We start from the raw sequence: 18,511 nt of genomic DNA on the forward strand, positions 1-18,511 counted from the left end.
GCAGTAGCCCTTGAACTGAGACATTATTTCATTGGTCTTTTCTCTTAGATTCTGTAGTTTTGTTTCTTTGAAAATCCTAAGTCCTGTAATGTAATTTAGGAAGTATGTGTTCATAAAAAGAAGGAAAGATATTAAATAATTTTGATTTGAATTGAATCGTTGACTTGTTTCCTCATTGGTAATTTTTTTTTTTTTGTCTTGTCTTAGTATTGAATCCCTTATTCTGATCTTTCTCTGTTCATAGGCAGTAAATGATATTTTGGGAGGTAGGTAGTGTCATGAGCATATTTTGAGAGTACAATGAGAGTGTTCAATTTTTTAAAATCTAGATTATTTTTATTTTTAGATTATTTTTAGAGATAATAGAAAATGCTTCTTTTAGTTACATCATGGTTTTGTTCTTTTCATAACTGTTATACAACAAAATCATTATTCACAATTTTTTGTGTTTTTCACTGCTATCCCTATTGGTGAAGTAACTTATGAACTCCACTTATATTAAATATATCATTAAATTACCTAATGATTTAATTCAAAGTATTTTTATATACCTTGCAAATAGAATATCCAGAAAAGTTCAGATTCACAGGGAATGTATAGTGCTGCTATTTTCTGGAAACAGATGGCAAATTAATTTTCTCCTTAATTTGACCAAGAACATAAACGGCATAGGAAAAAAAACAGACTCATTTCTTGAACCAAAAAAGAAGGTGTGTAAGTGGTATAAGAGGACATACATTTTTTTGTCTTTTTTTTTCTTTATTCCTCCCCCCCCCCCCAGTTCAATTTTAGTTTTTTACCACTTGATGGCAGTGATGGAGCTAGAGCTACCCTAAGAAGGTTAGGGCAAGAACTCGTTATGAATAACAAGAAGGTAGATACAAAAGAAATCTCTGACATTTTAATATTATTCATATTTCTAGGTGATATTACTTATATTGCAAGTGACAGTAATAGGGGGAAAAGCCTCTAGATGGAGCTTCAGTACTTTCTAAGGGAGAATATATTCTGTATCTTTCCAAATATATGCTTTATATTTTAGATAATATGTTGAATCCAGAATGGATTTTTTAAAATAATATTTAAGAATTAATATATCACTTGTAATAGAGAAATTAGGTCACCAAGTCCACCAATAATTTGAAAAAATGACTATTTAGGTATCTTAGAATTTTATTTCATTGTTAATATGTGTTGAAAAAAGTATGTTAAAAGTGTTCATCAAATGTTCCTAACCTAGTATTAATTAGAATGATTTTACAAGTTACTAAAAGACACTTTATTAGTAGGAAATCAGATCCTTACAATCAATATTGCACCTTAATTAAACATTACTATCTATACTGTTGTTATAGTCTTTTAACAAAACAAACATTTTTTCCAATTCAAGTTTTAAAAAGCTAAAATTAATTTAACCAAAATTTAGTACATCTTATGTTAAATATTCCTACTCTCATCAGAAATGTTTTCCTTCTAGAGTCAAATAAAAAATCCATTATCACTATATATATCTTGAACTGAAACATTATATGGGAGTAAATTTGTCATTTTTATTAGGAAAAAAAACATGTCTATGTTCTCAGTACACTGTTGTTTTAGTGTCTAATTCTTTTAAAATAACAAGAAAACCTGACAAGAATAGTAAGTTTTCTTACCTTCCTGCTGTTAAACCATTACTTAGTAATTTTGATGTCTTATAAAGCGTTTTAGTAAGTATGTACCATTGGTTTACAATTGGTATTTTTATCATTCAAAATATTAGAGGGAAACTATGAGTAATATTTGGTCTGGCATTAACATGAGATAATAGTTTTGTGTTGAAAGAGAATGTGTAATTGGAAAATCATAGGAGAAGCATGAAAAATGGTTTGCAGTGGTTATACTTTTCTTCAGTTTCTTGATGAAATACTCATTCTCGAAATACTTACTCTATCGAGATAAAAAAGAAAACTCACCAGTAACTTTATAATTACATTTAATGTTATAGTTTGTAAAAGGTTGGCTTCTGTTTTGTTCTATTTTGTTTGGCAAAATATGGTATACATTCATTTCAGGTTGTGTATAAAATCATCTAAATTTGCAACATAATTTTCTTATTAATCACCTTAATGGCAACAATCTTCCAGAAAGACATGAATTGCTTTGTTTATCTTACTAAGTTTTGGGATTCTAGTAAGAAGGAAACACATTTCAGAAACATCTCATAATTTTTCAAGCATCTCCATTTATTATTAATGCCTTCTAAACCAATAAAATTGCATTAAATGAGTTCTCAATTGTGTAATAAAATGAACTTTGAAAGATATAGTCTGTTTCTCACAGATAGGAAAACTCCAAGAAATTGTTAAGCTACTACAAATGTCTATAAATGGTATCTTATAATTGTAGTTACTAACAAAAAAGATCCATTTAAAATAGTTATGTTTAAATTTAAACTTAAATTTTAACTCGAGCAATCTCTCTTGACAAAAGGTAACTGAAATATTCTCCATTTCTCTGAAGCTCTTGCCCTGTGAAAGAAATCAGTTATGTATCAATTTCACATGTTAAACCTTTTTTTTTTTTGTTATTTTTTTTTGTGTGTGTGTTAAACCTTTTTAAAGGGAAAAAGAATAAAGGTGTACTGTCGTTATTTGCTACAATCCAACAAGTTTTAAATTATCTTTAATTTGGTGGAAGAAAAGTTCCTTTATTTTACATTGAGGTCGCAGAGTTGCATTTTCTCCTTTTTAACCAGTATGTTGGCATTATGTAGCATCATTTTTAGTATTTGAAGTTTATTATATTACTTTTTAATCTTGCTGGTCATAGTGCCAAAACCTACAGGGTAGCATTCTTTTTGACTAACACTTAGCATTATATCTAGAGTATCCCACCCACTTTCTTTTTTTTTTTTTTAATTAATTTATTTATTTATGATAGTCACAGAGAGAGAGAGAGAGAGGCAGAGACACAGGCAGAGGGAGAAGCAGGCTCCATGCACCGGGAGCCCGACGTGGGACTCGATCTCGGGTCTCCAGGATCACGCCCTGGGCTAAAGGCAGGCGCCAAACCGCTGCGCCACCCAGGGATCCCTCCACCCACTTTCAATGTTAGTACTACACACATTGTTAACAGTAAATTTTATCAACGTCAGTAAAATAAAAATTAACCAAGTAGAAAAGGATAATCAAACTTCTCATTTCTTTTTGTAAACTGTTTTTTTTAAATAAATTTTCCTGAAATATGGAATACTTAACATATTTTTATTAAACTATATGTTGCAAGTATAATTAGCACAAATAAATCTGTAACTGTTACTGTAGTGCTTAATAAAAATCTTTTGATTTGTCAAAACATTATATTAATATAACAACAAAAACAGATATATCTCCTGCTATTAATACAGACTGAAAAATATAGCTTATGTTTGACAGTTCTTAAAATGTGTCTGGACAACTCTGTATTCTGTTAGATAGGTGTTCTAATATTGTTTGTCTTCACTCTGTGTTCAAGTTTTGATTTTACATTAATATTTGATAGCTCTGTTACCTAAAATATCAAACCACAGCTAGAAAAACGGACTCTCCAGTTGTTACTTAATTTTAATTAAAATTTTATTTATCCTTCTCATTCTGACATTAAATAATTCCTATTTTATTTTACTTTTTAAAATAAATTATATATACAATGAAATAATTTGACTCATTTTATCTTGTATCATCAGACTACCTAAATAGCTATTGAAATACTTTCCAAAGCTCACTATCTTCTGAAAAAAGTTCTTTAATGAAGCTGTACTACACAAATTATTTATTTGGGTTTTCCCTCACCCTGTATCCATCCTCTTACCCTAAAATTTTCATTGTTAAGCAGGAAAAAAAGATATGATTGCTTATGTAATAGTACCATGACTTTTTATTTAAACTAAAAAGCAAAAGAAATCAATAAGCAAACCCTCTGAATTTAGTCTTTTCTCTCCTTTAAATATTTATGAAGGGAAATAATACTGAGGGAAAGGCCATATTAATGTAATTATATATAATTTTTGTACTAAAGGTATTATTTTAACTTCTTTAAAATATTTTATTTATTTGAGAGAGAGCATGAGTGGAGGGGGAGGGGCAGAGGGAAAGGGAGAAGCGGGCTCCCCACTGAGCAGGGAGCCAGACATGGGGTTTGATCCCAGGACCCCAAGATCATGACCTGAGCCAAAGGCAGACTTAACCAACCAAGCCAACCAGGCACTCCTTAATTTACTTTTAAATAGAAATCTTTTGTTAATACTCTTAAATAAAAGTAACCCTGATTTATGAATAAATTTATTTGCATCCAAATACTGGTGCGATGGTATGCAAAACTTGTAGCCATATATTTCCAAATTCATTGATACTTAAAAAAAATTAGTTGATATCTAGAAAAGAAACTACACTATGAATTAGCTTACTGATGAAGGTTAATAAAGTCATGACATGTGACACAAAGTGTATATAAAGTCTGTAGAGTGGATTATATATTATATAATTATAATATGTATGTTTGTAAGATATATTTTATGGCATACTGATAATAAAATAGTTATTGATGAGAAATAATAGTAAACATTAGGAACTGCATAGAAAATTTGTACCTTTTCTATTTATCTGTTCTATAAATGTCAGATATTTTAATTTTTAAAATATTTTGATAATTTAAATCCGTGTTTTTAGTCCTCTTGGTAACATTAATTAAATAGAATAAAAATAATAATAACTAACTTAAGTCATGTAACTAAAGACCTGTGAACAGAAAATTTTAATAGACACAATGGTATATGTGTGTTAGACTGTTGTATTATGAAAATGCATGATATTTTATTTAAATTTTCATCCCATTTTATTATTGGGATTATTGTATTATTAATATTAATAATATAATATATTATTATATCTGAATTTATTATTTAAATTTCAGACCTGATATATAGACTGGTTTAACAAAATATTGAAGTTGAAATATTTAATTTGTTTTTTAAGTATCATCTTAAATTTTATGTTAGACATTTGAATCGACAATGGATTTTTAAAATTTTTTTTATGTTTTTTAATTCTTTCTTTTGTTTCCAATACTCATCAGTTCATTGGGAATGTACCTTTGTGTGTAAAATAAATTTCTAAGTTTACTTTGAATGTCACCTATTTTAGGATAAAAAATATGTCTATTTTAAAAACTTTCATAGCCTTATAATGTTTGCTAATATTTTCTCAATTTTGAAAATATAATTAACGAGGAGGAGTATTTTATATATTGAATGGACATGCATGTATGTAAAGAAAGTAATGAAATAACTTTTAGGGTCATTTCATAAAGTTAACTTTTTTATAGGTTAGCCTAAATACTGCATTTAAAAGTAAATTTTATCCTAGTCGGTGTAATATTTTGATTTGAAAAGCTGTAAAAATTTTAATATGTCAAAGTGTATGAATTAATTTGAGTAATTAATCAGTTATAATTATTTGAATACTTCACAACATTACATAAAATTATTAGTTCCAGAATTATAATTTAAAAATATAATGAAACTTAAATTAGCCAGTAAATTTAAGAATATGGGGTACCTTGGGTATAAATTTTGACATTCAGCTTTTGTTCATGGGCTTAAGAATTTGGAGAGGATATTTAAATTTGGATATCCTTTTATTTAATATAGACCTAAGTGGCTAAATGTCTTTAATTAATATGTACTTTTTAGAAAGTTTGTTTGATATGCTTTTTTTTTTGTATTTAAAGTAGTCACGATTGTTAAAAGACCTTGAAAGAGTAGAGGATTAAGGAAAAGTTTTCATCTGAATTCCTGACTTCTTGATCATGGGTAGTTTTCTTTGTAAATACTAGTTTCTTTTTCTGACTTATGATATACAAATGATTATTACATATATATGAACATTTTGAGGTTTTAGAAGAAGAGTGTTTTGATACCAATGTAAGTTATTTATCTTTAAAAAATCAATTTGATTTGACTTAAAAAAATTTTTTTTTAATTTATTTATCAATGAGAGAGAGAGAGAGAGGCAGAGACACAGGCAGAGGGAGAAGCAGGCTCCTTTCAGGGAGCCCGATGCAGGACTCGATCCCGGGACTCCAAGATCAAGCCCTGGGCCAAAGGCAGGCACTAAAATGCTGAGCCACCCAGGGATCCCCAGACTTAAAAATTTTTGATTCAAATTATTTAATGAAGTTCCCTGCAAAACCATGTGGCCTCACAGAACTGGATATGTTACAGTTAACAAAGTCTAAATTATTCAGATAGAGAACTGTGAATGTAATTAATTATGGTCATTCATAGTTTGGTTAGCTTATCAATTAAGTTGTTTTCCAGGTAACATTGTTTTAATCCATAATAATATCCAAAGATTTGTTTTGTTTTGTTTTTAAGTACAACTTTTTAAATCTATTCTGTGTTGGAGTGGAAGTGTGTTTACCTTTTGAAGACTAGTTTGATTTCTTAGATACCGCTAATGTTGTAGTTCAAGGAAATGGGATGTAATACACATGATAATACTAACCAGTCTTTATTTCCTTACCAGCTTGAGGTCTTTGATGTTTAAGAAAAATCGTGAACATTTTAGGTTTTGCATATTTACTGCTTTTCAAAAATATCAGAAACCATTGCATATAATAATTTTGGGAACAAAATAAATGGCAGACTACTCACTCAAAGAAGCACTCGTAGTATCCCAGTGATTTCCAAGTCAGTACTGATGGACTCAACATGGAAGATTTCTAATTCCGGGCAGATCGTGTTTGGTGACCTGTAGTGTACATTGGAATCAGTTCAAAAGAAACTTAGGGGCAGCCTGGGTGGCTCAGCAGTTTAGCGTCGCCTTATGCCCAGAACCTGATCCTGGAGACCAGGGATGGAGTCCCAAGTCAGGCTCCCTGCATGGAGCCTGCTTCTCCCTCTGCCTGTGTCTCTGCCTCTCTCTCTCTTTCTCTCTCTCTCTCTCTCTCTGTCTCTCATGAATAAATAAATAAAATCTTTAAAAACAAAAGAAATTTAGGACAAGCTAAGAGCACCTCTTTAAAATGCTTGCCACAGGGCACCTGAGTGGGTCAATCAGTTAAGCAGTTAAATGTCTCTCTTTGGCTCAGGTCCTGATCCCAGGGTCCTCGGATGGAGCCCCGCATCAGGCTCCCTGATTCTACTCCCAGGCCCCTTGCTTGTGCACTTTCTCTCTCTCTCTCTTTTTCTCTCTCTCTGTATTAGATAGATAGATGATAGATTTGATAGATAGATAGATAGATAGATAGATAGATAGATAGATAGATAGATAAAAATGCTTACCATTTGGAGTGCCTCTGTTGGGCATCTGCCTTCAGCTTAGGTCATGATCCCAGAGTCCTGGAATTGAGTCCTACGTCAGGCTCTCCGCTTACTGGGGAGCCTGCTTCTCCCTCTCCACAGTCCCCCTCCCAACAGCCGCTCAGTGCTTGCTCTCTCTAGTGTTGTCTCTCTCTCTCTCAAATAAATAAATAAAATCTTAAAAAAAAAATACTTGCCACTTATCCACAGCTTCATCCTCCACTCCTTTTCAAATTAGAGACTTTCTAGGAAATCAATGTTACTAAAACATTTAATTAATCTGGAAGAGTAGCTCAAAGAAATATTATCTGTCCAGTGAGAGGTCAGACTCCACCAGTTACATTGTAGGCAATATGTGTTTAAACCTTTGCTCACCTTTAAGTAGTTAAAAGTTTTAAAATCTAGATGTCAAAAAAAAAAAAAATCTAGATGTCTATTCCAGTTTTTCTTTCGGTCTTTTCTGTCTACTACTTAAAAACAAACAAAAACAAAAAACAGAAATAAGATTCCTATTCCCGAAAGAGAAGTAAAATAATCCTAACCAGTTTAAGAATGAAGGTTCAATTTTTTCCCCTCATGTCACCCATGTATTAGAACCAGGAATAGATTGCTGAAGTGATTTCTGGATTTGCATATAGTTTTTTTTTCATTCTCTACTTTTAACTGATTTGATAGATATAAAATCATTTCCAGATATAAAATGATATCCTATTCTGTTTTGAAGTATCCATGTTTCAAGAAGTGATTGTTTTCTAACACCAAACTAGATTAATCAGTCTTTTAACTTTTGGGGTTACCTTGGTAATTAGGAGAGTTAAGGAGTAATATAGTTCTATGGAATAATACATAGTATACTTTTAATCTGGTTTTGTCTTTGTGTGTGATTTTGCTTATTGACCAGTGTTTAGAACAAAGCTGATTTTGTCCAAATTTGCTTATAGTTTTGCTTAAGTAAGTGTTCATTGCAATAGCCTTTTTTTTTCTTACCTGTTCTTTCTTCCTAGGAACCAGCATTACTAAATTCTTCAATCTCATAGATACCTCTAGCATCCATTTGGTTTTACTTTGCTTCTCAGATCACATCAAATTCGCAAAGTCTTCTCTGTCTACATACCACTGAGACACATTGTCCTTGTCTTTTACAACCATTTTCTACTTCAATCACTGCCATAATCTCCCCAACCCATTCAGGCCATGTACTAATTCTTGGAAATACAGATGAAATAGAATTTAGAATTTAATAATCTATATTTGCTTTGTTTCTTTTGTAATCTCTGCAAAGGTGGATTTATTGCAAATCGATGAAAATTCAGTGTGCGAGTGACGTGTTGACAAATACACTAAAGTCAAATACTTTAGAGATTTTTTTCAGAGGTAAGAACTATCAGACACTTTCTAGAGCATAACGATCATGAAATAATCTATAAGAAGCTCTCAGGTAATAAAATGTCCCTGGGTGCCTGGGTGGCCCAGTCAGTTAAGCATCTGCCTTCAGTTTAGGTCATAATCCCAGGGTCCTGGGATTAATCCCTGCATCAGACTCCCTGCTCAGTGGGGAGCCTGCTTCTGCTTCACTCCACTTGTGCACGCTCTCTCTCTTTCTCTCTCAAATGAGTAAATTTTAAAAAATCTTTAATTAAAAATAAATAAATAAAATGCCCCTGAGGAAATCAGAGTCTTAAAATTGTTAGCTTCAGGAGCTGGTAAAATGTATATAAAAGATACATGGTAACAAAGTATACTATGATACCGATTTTCTTTTATTAATTGTTGATTTGCTTCTTAAATCAGAGAAATTAGACCTACCCTGCAGCAGGGAAAAGAAATTATTGCAAATCTTCTCTCTGATTATAGTCCTAACTAATCACAGAGCAAAGAGGAAGAATAAATTAGGGCTTTATCCTTTCATATAGTTGTATCTCTTGGAAGGCTACAAGTTTCTTCCTTTTCTTGTTTATTCATGATGAGGAAAGGGAGGAAGACCCGCATAATGCTATGGAATGAAGCCGGTTGGTGGCAACTTTTTGTTTAATTTGCATGTGATTTTTGTTTGTTTTTCTTTGGAAAAGAAGTTGCTTAAATGCAGAGGTTATATATTTTATTTTCTATTGGATTGTTAGTATTTCTGGAAGCAGCTCATTTGTAGAGTCAGATCTACCAACGTAGTGTAAGAAATACAGTTTTCTGGGGGATCCCTGGGTGGCGCAGTGGTTTAGCGCCTGCCTTTGGCCCAGGGCGCGATTCTGGAGACCCGGGATCGAATCCCACGTCAGGCTCCCGGTGCATGGAGCCTGCTTCTCCCTCTGCCTGTGTCTCTGCCTCTCTCTCTCTCTCTCTGTGACTATCATAAATAAATAAAAATTTAAAAAAAAATACAGTTTTCTGAAGTAAAGTTTTTACTGAAATGTACAAATTCTTACATTCAGAAATATGCAAAAATCGTAAGTATTTAGTTGGATGAATTTTCACAACCACATCCCTTTGTGTAATGACCAAGGTCAGGAAATAGAATATTACCAGCACTTCAGAATGCCCCCACGTGTGCTCCCTCTTAATTACTCTCCTTCTAAGGACAGTCGTTTTCCTGCTTTATAGCACCATAAATTAGTTTTTTTCTTTAAAAATATGTATATACTCAGACTCATATAGTATATAGTCTGGTTGCTTGGCTTGTTTTGCTCGACATGCTCATGAAATTCATATTATTGTATAGAACAAAAGTTCCCTTGTGTTCATTGCTGCTTATATATTTCCACTGTATGAATGTACCTCAATTTATCTATCCATTCTACTATTGATGGATATTTAGTTTGTTTCCGATTTGGAGCTATTATGAACAGTTCATCTATAAACATTCTTGTACATGTCTTTTGATGAGCATATATATGCATTTCTGTTAGACAAGTACCTAGGAATGAAGTTGTTCGATCATAGGGTGAGTGTATATGCATCTCTAGTAGATACTGCCAGTTTTCAAATGATTATACTAGTTTATACTCCCTCTAGCTGTGCTGTGTGATGGTGTCATTGCTCTATATTTTAGTGATGACTTGGTGTTATCTTTTTTATAAAGAAAAGTCTTGTTAAAATTTTCATTTTACAAGATTAAAAACTTACCTTTTAATTTTGAACATTCTGGTAGGTATGTTGTGGTATCTCACTGTGGCTTTAATTTGCTTTTTTCCAGTGATAAATGGAATACTTTTTCATATGTTTGTTGGCCATTTGGATATAAAATATATAGATTGTAAAGCATTACCTATTTGTTTGTAATATTCTTACACAGGGAGAAAAGCTAGGAATTTGAATTTACTGATATTTTCTTCAGTGATTGTCTAGTATAATTTTGATTTTTTCTTAGGTCACTTCTAAAATTAATAAATTATCAGTTATTTTGCCTAAAAATAGAAATATGAAGAAACAATGTAGGAAAAGAGTTAAGTTAAAATGTAAACTTATCACAACATCAGATCTTCTTTTAAAGAACAGGTAGACAATTTACATACCATTAGGAATTCTATCTCCCCTCTATCAACCTGTCCATTTTTCCCCCTTAGTATGACTTTCCTAAGTACCTCTGATGAAGAGTTCAAAGCTAAAAGAACTCTTACCATCAGCTCTTTTACCCTCATTCCTGTTAATTCAAGCAAAGAATTCCACTCCCAACTTTTATTAGCAATGGCATTTATATATCGTCAAGATGTATATCATTTACATTCAGAGGCTTTCAGCTGCCCATTACCCGCCTACAAACTTACTGCTATATCTCTTCTCTCCTTCTTGCTGTTGGAGATGTCCCTGCTTTAAAAGCCAGTTTTTCTCTCATAATTTGAATTTTATCCTTCTCTCTGCCCCACCTGTCTGGAAGCATACTATCAATAATCCTATATTCACCTGTGTTTAAATTCTTCTCTCAAATGGATCCTTCTCAACAGCATAAAAAAGGAAAGAAAATTTATCTCAATCTCACATCTCTAAATTTTAGCAGATTTCTTGAATTTCTTCATTTCCTCTCTTCACACTCTCCTTATCCCACTCTGCCCTGGCATCTGTACCGAAAGAGTAGCCAAGGTCACCAGTGATCTTCAAAATCCAGTCAATATATTTCAGTACTCATTTTACTTAACAGTAGCAGGCAGTATTGATACTGCTAACCATTCTTTTATTCTTTTTTTAATAACTTTTTTTAAGATTATTTATTTATTTATTCATGAGAGACACACAGAGAGAGGCAAAGACATAGGTAGAGGGAGAAACAGGCTCCCTGTGGGGAGCCGGATGTGGGACTCCATCCCGGGACTCCAGGATCACACCCTGAGCCAAAGGCAGATGCTCAACTGCTGAGCCACCCAGGTGTCCCGCCATTCTTTTATTCTTGAAATAAAACTACATTCTTCTGATTTTCTATCTACCTCTGGTTCTCTGCCATTAATTATTTACATTTTTTAATATTTATTTAGGCTTTCATATCTTACAACTCCATGCTTTCTTCTTTAAGCATTGTTATTCATGGTTTGGTTTTTCTTCACATACCAACTAAATTTATATATCTAGCACAAACTACTTCTTTGAGCTTCAGTCCAGGGTATCCAGATTCCACTTGACTGTTTCAAAGGCACTGCCTGTGTGGCAAACTCTAGCCTTCTCTGCCCTTCCAATCCTCTTCCAGTATTCCCTCTTGCTACTAATGGTACCAGTATTCTTACTTGTGCAAGTCTGACACCTACAAGTCATCTATCATTTATGCCCTTAACTTCAATCTAATTTATCAACGGAAGTTCTAATAATATTTCTTACAGATTCTTCTTTCTCTTTCCCACACAAGTTACCCAAGATAAACTCCTTGCCTATTTCCTGTATCTCTTACTTAAATCACACTATAACTGCTCCAATTAGGAATCACGGTCAGAAAAAAAAAAAAAAAAAAAAAGGAATCACGGTCAGGAACCTTCCATAACCACTTAGCCACTGCCGCTTCTGCCAGCTCCAGAACTACGCCCCCCTCCTACAAGGAAGTGCCCAACATTCTCAAAGCTAGTGGTTAAATGCTAGGACCTTTACTAACACTATCAGAGAAAAACCTTTGATCTTGTTTGCCAGCAAAAGTGGCCTGTACCTCATTTCTGCATTCTGTATCAGAGTGCATCTGCTGGCCAAACCCAGCTCACTTCTTAGTTTTTTGTAATATGGGAATTTCTACCTCTAGAAATGCATTGCCAAGCAGTTTGCTGATAGAGCCACATGTGGCTAAATGCCAACCTGTCTCTGAAAGGGAATAAATGCAAAACTGCATTAGGTAAACAACAGATTTTAAATGTTCCCTGTATCATATCTAGAACTTGTCTGGGCTGAGCTTTCAGATGAGATCATTCAGCCCTACTGTTGAAAGGAAGGTTAAAGTTGATACGTGACCATTTTTGAGATCGAGAAACTGAGGTTTTAAGTGACCACTGAGGCACTCTCTGGTACATTTTGTCCACCTTTCCAAAGAACTAGCTTTTTTTCCTTTTTTGTTTCACTGCTTTCAGCTTTTATAATTATTCCTATTTTCTTTTGAGTATTTTGTTATTTTTTTTCTACTTTGTTAGGCTGGGCACTTAACTCGTTTATTTTCAGTTTGTCCTGTTAATAATAGCATTTTTAAAATAACAATAATAACATTTATAGTTGCATTTGTTTCCCTGTAAGTAGAGCTTTAGCCCTCAGAGGTTTTGGGGTTTTTTTCCTCAGAGGTTTTGATGTCATTATTTTCCTTTTATTAATTTCTAAGCAATTTGTATGTAATTTCAACTTTTAATTCTGCTTTCATAAATCCTTTTTTAAAAAGTCTGTAAGCAAAGAGTTTTTTTTGCTACTTTTGACACTGATATTTATTATTTTAAAATGTGAGCTCTAAAATCACTACTTTTTAGAATTAAGACTTTTCTTTTTGACCAAATTCATTATTGACTGTTTTGAATGATCTCTGAACTTAGACTTTGGTATGTTGTGCTGTTTATATATTTGTTTGTACATTTCTATCTATGTAAAGTATAAGCATCTTAAAGGTTTTAATTAAAATTCCTTGTAACTGCTTATTTTTCATTTACTCTGTCAAATTCTGTAAAAGACCTATCAAAGTTTTTGACCATTATTATGTTTATGAAGTTCTTATATTTAGGAGTTTTTGCTGTTATGTATATATGAGTTTTGGGCCATTTGAGTATTAAAGTTTATGACTATTTTAACTTTTCAATGGATTACATACCTTTTATCATTACCTATCACAACTCTTTGTGGTTAATTTTGACCTTAAATTCCCATTTATCTGGTAATAATGTCAACCCTTGTGCTTTACTTTTGTTTACTTTTGTCTTTGTTCATCTCCTTGTTTTCAGTCTTTTGGGTTTTGTTTTTAATCCAATTTAGTGATCATTTGTATTTTGATAAGCGGATTCAATATATGTTTATATTTACTGAGAAATTAACGTGTTTGATTTTATTCCTATTGTGTCTATAGTATTTATGATACGTTTTTGTTGTCTTTTACTTGCTGTTGGCTTGGCAAAATTTCTTTTTCTGTAATTGGAAATTTTCAGTGGCTACCTTCTCATCTTTAAAAATGATAATATCTATATTTCTCTAATGGAGCATCAAATAGCTTTTGCTTTACTACTTATCCTTTTTCTCTTTACTCTTCCTTTTTTTTGATTCTTGGCTGTTATTAGGTTGTCTCATGACATACCTCTTCTATTTCAAGAACACTTACTAAATACATGTAACAACCAATTATAATAGATTTAACTATATATTACACGATTTATTGCTTACCATTGTGATTTTTGGGGAGTTATTAATATTTAAAAATGTACACAAAAGTAGAATAATTTAATCTCCCATATACCTTCACTAAGATTTAACAGTTACCAATATTTGCCACATTATCCTTTTTTTCCTGAAATACTTAAAAATTAGTACCAGCTATTATGATCTGTTACTCATCTTTTAGACAAAGGCATTTTTAAAAATAATTATGATGTAATTATCTACTCAATAAAGTTAATAATTCTGGAATAGCCCCTAGAACCTAGTTCTTATTTAGATATTTCCAGTTGTTTCAGAATGCCTTTTCACCTTGGTTTTGTTTGAACCAGACACCAAACAAAGTCCATACTTTACAATTGGTTGTTCTGTGCCTCAAATCTCTTTAATATGGAACTGTCCTTCACACTTTTTTCACCTGCCATTGACTTGTTAAAAAGACCTTCTTTTAAAGAGGAATTAGTTGTAAAATGTAGTCTAAGATAATTAATCCGGTTACTAGAAATGATGATTCTGTTTTGTGAAGAGTTGATCTGGTGTTCCTGCCAAGTCAGTCCCCTAGTAATTAGATAGCAAAAGTAGCTGTTTCTTGAAGGTACGATCTTTTTTTTTTTTTTTTAATCTGCGTTCTGGAGAATGCTTACTTTTTTAATTTTATGGGGAGAGCAGAGATCTGTCCAACTTAAATAAACATGTCATTAACCAAATTTATTTAGATACAATTTAAAAATGAGGGGCCGAATTCCTTTCTCTATACTAGAAATTATCTGATTTGTCAACAGATCATTTTTACTGACCTTGACTCTCAAAAAATAATAAGGTAAATATTCTGTATGAGCATTATTAATGAGGATTTCTATACAGGCAAACCTTTCATTGGTTCCTATATATGGTTTAATGCTAAGAAAAGTATTAAATCTATCCTCTTATATAAATTTCAGTAGATTTCTCTAAAGGCAATGACTTTACAGTGATTTATAACAGAAGAACCCAAAGCTTTCCCTTGCTTCTTTTGTAGATTAGCCATAGAAGCCCAGACTTAATATTTATCATGAAGAAAACTACTTTATTCTGTTATTTATGTATTTTGGCCATGGAAATCATTATTTATTTTTAAAACATTTTCCTTTTTCAAGTTATTTTGAATTTTACATACCTGTTATAAAATCCCATGGTCCTGAAATATGATGAATACATTTCTTTTGATTTTTTTTTTAAGATTTTATTTATTTATTCATGAGAGACACAGAACATCAGAGACATAGGCAGAGGGAGAAGCAGGCTCCCTGGAGGGGAGCCTGACTCAGGACTCCATCCCAGGACCCCGGGATCACGATCTGAGCCAAAGGCAGACGCTCAAACACTGAGCCACCCAGGTGTCCCATGATGAATACATTTCTTACTGTGTATGAATTTAAGTTACCAGCCTTATCCTCCCAGTCCATTGACCAGAGACACTTCTTTTCAATGTCTATTTAGTTCTTCTAGTGGTACATGCATTTGTGTGTAGGCATATGGTTTTTGTTTGTTTTGTTTGATGGCTTTTGGGGGGAACTAGATGGGGAGAATGGACTCTTTTGACTGATAAGTTTAAGTGCAAAAGCCAGAACAAAGAGGACAAAGTTATTATTAAGAGTTTATTTAGTTTGAGCTTTTAAGCAGTAATACCAAATGTGAAAATTACAAGTCAAAAGGATTATATGGAATTATTAACTTTGAGGCAGTTGGTCTTACGTAGTAATGCTACACAAATTGAGATACCTAGATGTCAACCAGAGTTTAAAATTCCTCAGTTTTGTGCCTAACTATACAGTTTGAGTAATTCTATTCTTTCTTCCTTGCTGAATCTGATACCAAATATGTTCTTCTCTTGGATTTAATATCCTTGAGGTTTTCCAAGACAACAGAAAGCTTTATTAAGAAGACTTTACTTGGATAAGGTCTTCTGATTTTTCCTTTGATTAAACTAGTCATGTGTTTTTCCACCACATGGCAGACCTAAAAAAATGTAGGTCTCACATATGCAGGATGAGCATAAATAAAATGAGCTTTAAATTATTGGCAATCCATTGATATAATTTAGAGGTTAACAAATTACAGTCCAGAAGCCAGCCACTACCTGTTTTTGAAAATGAAATTTTATTGAAACACCACCATACCCATTTGTTTATGTATTGTCTGTGATTGCTTTCTCACTAAAGTGATGTAGTTAAATAATTGCAGTCGAGACTCTATGGCCTGCAAAACCTCAAATATTTAGTATCTGACCTTTATATAAAAGGTTTGTCCATCTTTGATAGAAAGTAAAATAAGAGGGATGCCTCAGCGGTTGAGTGTCTGCCTTTGGCTCAGGGCATGATCCCGGAGTCCCGGGATCGAGTCCCTCATCAGGCTCCCTGCATGGAGCCTGCTTCTCCCTCTGCCTGTGTCCCTGCCTCTCTCTCTGTGTCTCTGTCATGAATAAATAAATAAAATCTTTAATAAAATAAAATAAATCTCAGGTTACCTAAGGAAGAGACTTCAGTGCTCTTTGTAAAACATTTATGAGGATAGAGGTTGTCCTTTTTGTTTACCTATCTCCTCAATACTTACACATAGTAGGTACTCAGTAAATGTCAAATCGATAAATAAAAAATCTCCAAATCCATTTTACTTTCCTCAGCTCTCTAGTCCGTGTGGTTTAAAGCACAAATACACCTGAAAGAAAGGAAAAAAAAAGAAGGAAGGAAGGAACCAAATAAACTTCAAGTCAGAATTCCCAAGTGTTGAAATGGTGACTTTCTAGCCTATATGTTGTAATAGTAATTTCATTTATCGAGCACTACTACCATGTGGTATAATTAGCACATCATTCATTTGCATCTAATTTAAATATCACAGGTGTTATAGCATTATCATCCCCATTTTACAGATGAAAATTTGTATTTAGAGAGAGCAGGTACTTTGTCCAAAATCACATAGCTTGTGAATAACTTAGTTATGTTCAAACTCATCGTCATCATAAACATTTTAATAAGTGGAAAGGGGCTAACTCTAATATGATCTAGAATATAAGTAAAATTTCTCTGTGGTCGCAATCTAACAGCCTTACCAGGTCTATATATAGTAAATTAAATGAGTACTTATTCTTTTACATTAATATGCCTGTCTCTAGAGTAGATCACAGGGAGCAAGCTATGCATTTTACACATCTCTGGGTTGAGCTGTATCCGATTATGAGTAATCCTGCTTTTCAGATTCCCAGAGATAACTGGCTCCATTTTGAAGTTTATAGCATATCTTACATTAGAAGATAAACATGGAGTAGCCATGGAATATGCAGAAAATAGTCTTTAATTCTAGAAGAGATAACATAGGAAGTGAGACCAAATTTCTGGCAGAAAATTTTTGCCACTTACTACCTGTGTAACATTGGGCAGATTACTCAGCCTCAGTTTGAGAGCCCCAGTGTCCTCATTCAAATAGAGATAATAGTTATCACAAAGGGTTGCAGGAATCAAGGCGGTTAATAAGTGGCTAGAATAGCTAATACATAGCATGCAATAAAGATATTTCTGTATTCTTTCAACTTTTTAAAAGATAAAATTCATGAAACATAAGATTCACCATTTTAAAGTATACAGTTCAGTGATTTCCAGGATATTCACAATGTTGTGCAGTCATCATTTTCCAGAATATTTTCATCACCCCAACAGAAACTCTGTGTACATGAAGCAGTCACTCTCTCATTCCTCCTCCTTCTCAGTCTGTGGGAACTATTGATTTGTATTCTCTTTCAATGGATTTGTCCATTAAGTACAAATGTACAGCTAAAATGGAATCGTATAATATATGGCTTTTGTGTCTAGCTCTTTTTGCTTAGTATAGTGTTCTCAAGGTTTATTTGTGTTGTAGCATATATCAATACCTTATTCTTTTTTATGTCTGAATCATATTGATTGTATGTATAGACCTTTACCACATTTTGTCTATCCAGGCAGAGTTGGTGGACATTTGAGTTGTTTTCACTTTTTGGCTATTGTGAATAATACCGTTATGAACATTTGGGTACAAGTTTTTGATTAAACACCCCTTCTCATTCTTTTCAAGAAATATCTAGGAGTATAATAATTGGTCATATGGTAATTCTATCTTTATTTTTTTAAGGAACCACCAAACATTTGCTCAGTGGCTGCAAAGTTTTAAATTTTGATGAAGTGTAACTCTCTTTTGTTTCCTATTTGATTTACCTCTATGTTTTCTTCTAAGGGTCTTATCATTTTGACTCTTATGTTTAGGACTTTAATTCATTTCCAGTAATCTGTGTTTACAGTGTGAGGTAAGAGTTCAAGTTCAGTCTTTTGCATGTGTATATCCAGTTGTCCCACCATCATTTGTTGAAAAGACTAT

At 32.7% G+C, this 18,511-nt stretch overlaps 1 protein-coding gene across 1 annotated transcript in view; it reads left to right on the forward strand.

Annotated features, from left to right (window-relative positions):
* DNAJC1 (DnaJ heat shock protein family (Hsp40) member C1) overlaps positions 1-18,511 on the forward strand; it is a 207,341-nt gene that overhangs the window by 44,860 nt on the left and 143,970 nt on the right. The window lies entirely within an intron of this gene.

Source organism: Canis lupus, chromosome 2 (genome assembly GCF_011100685.1).
Source record: "Canis lupus familiaris isolate Mischka breed German Shepherd chromosome 2, alternate assembly UU_Cfam_GSD_1.0, whole genome shotgun sequence".
NCBI classification, from domain to species: domain Eukaryota; kingdom Metazoa; phylum Chordata; class Mammalia; order Carnivora; family Canidae; genus Canis; species Canis lupus.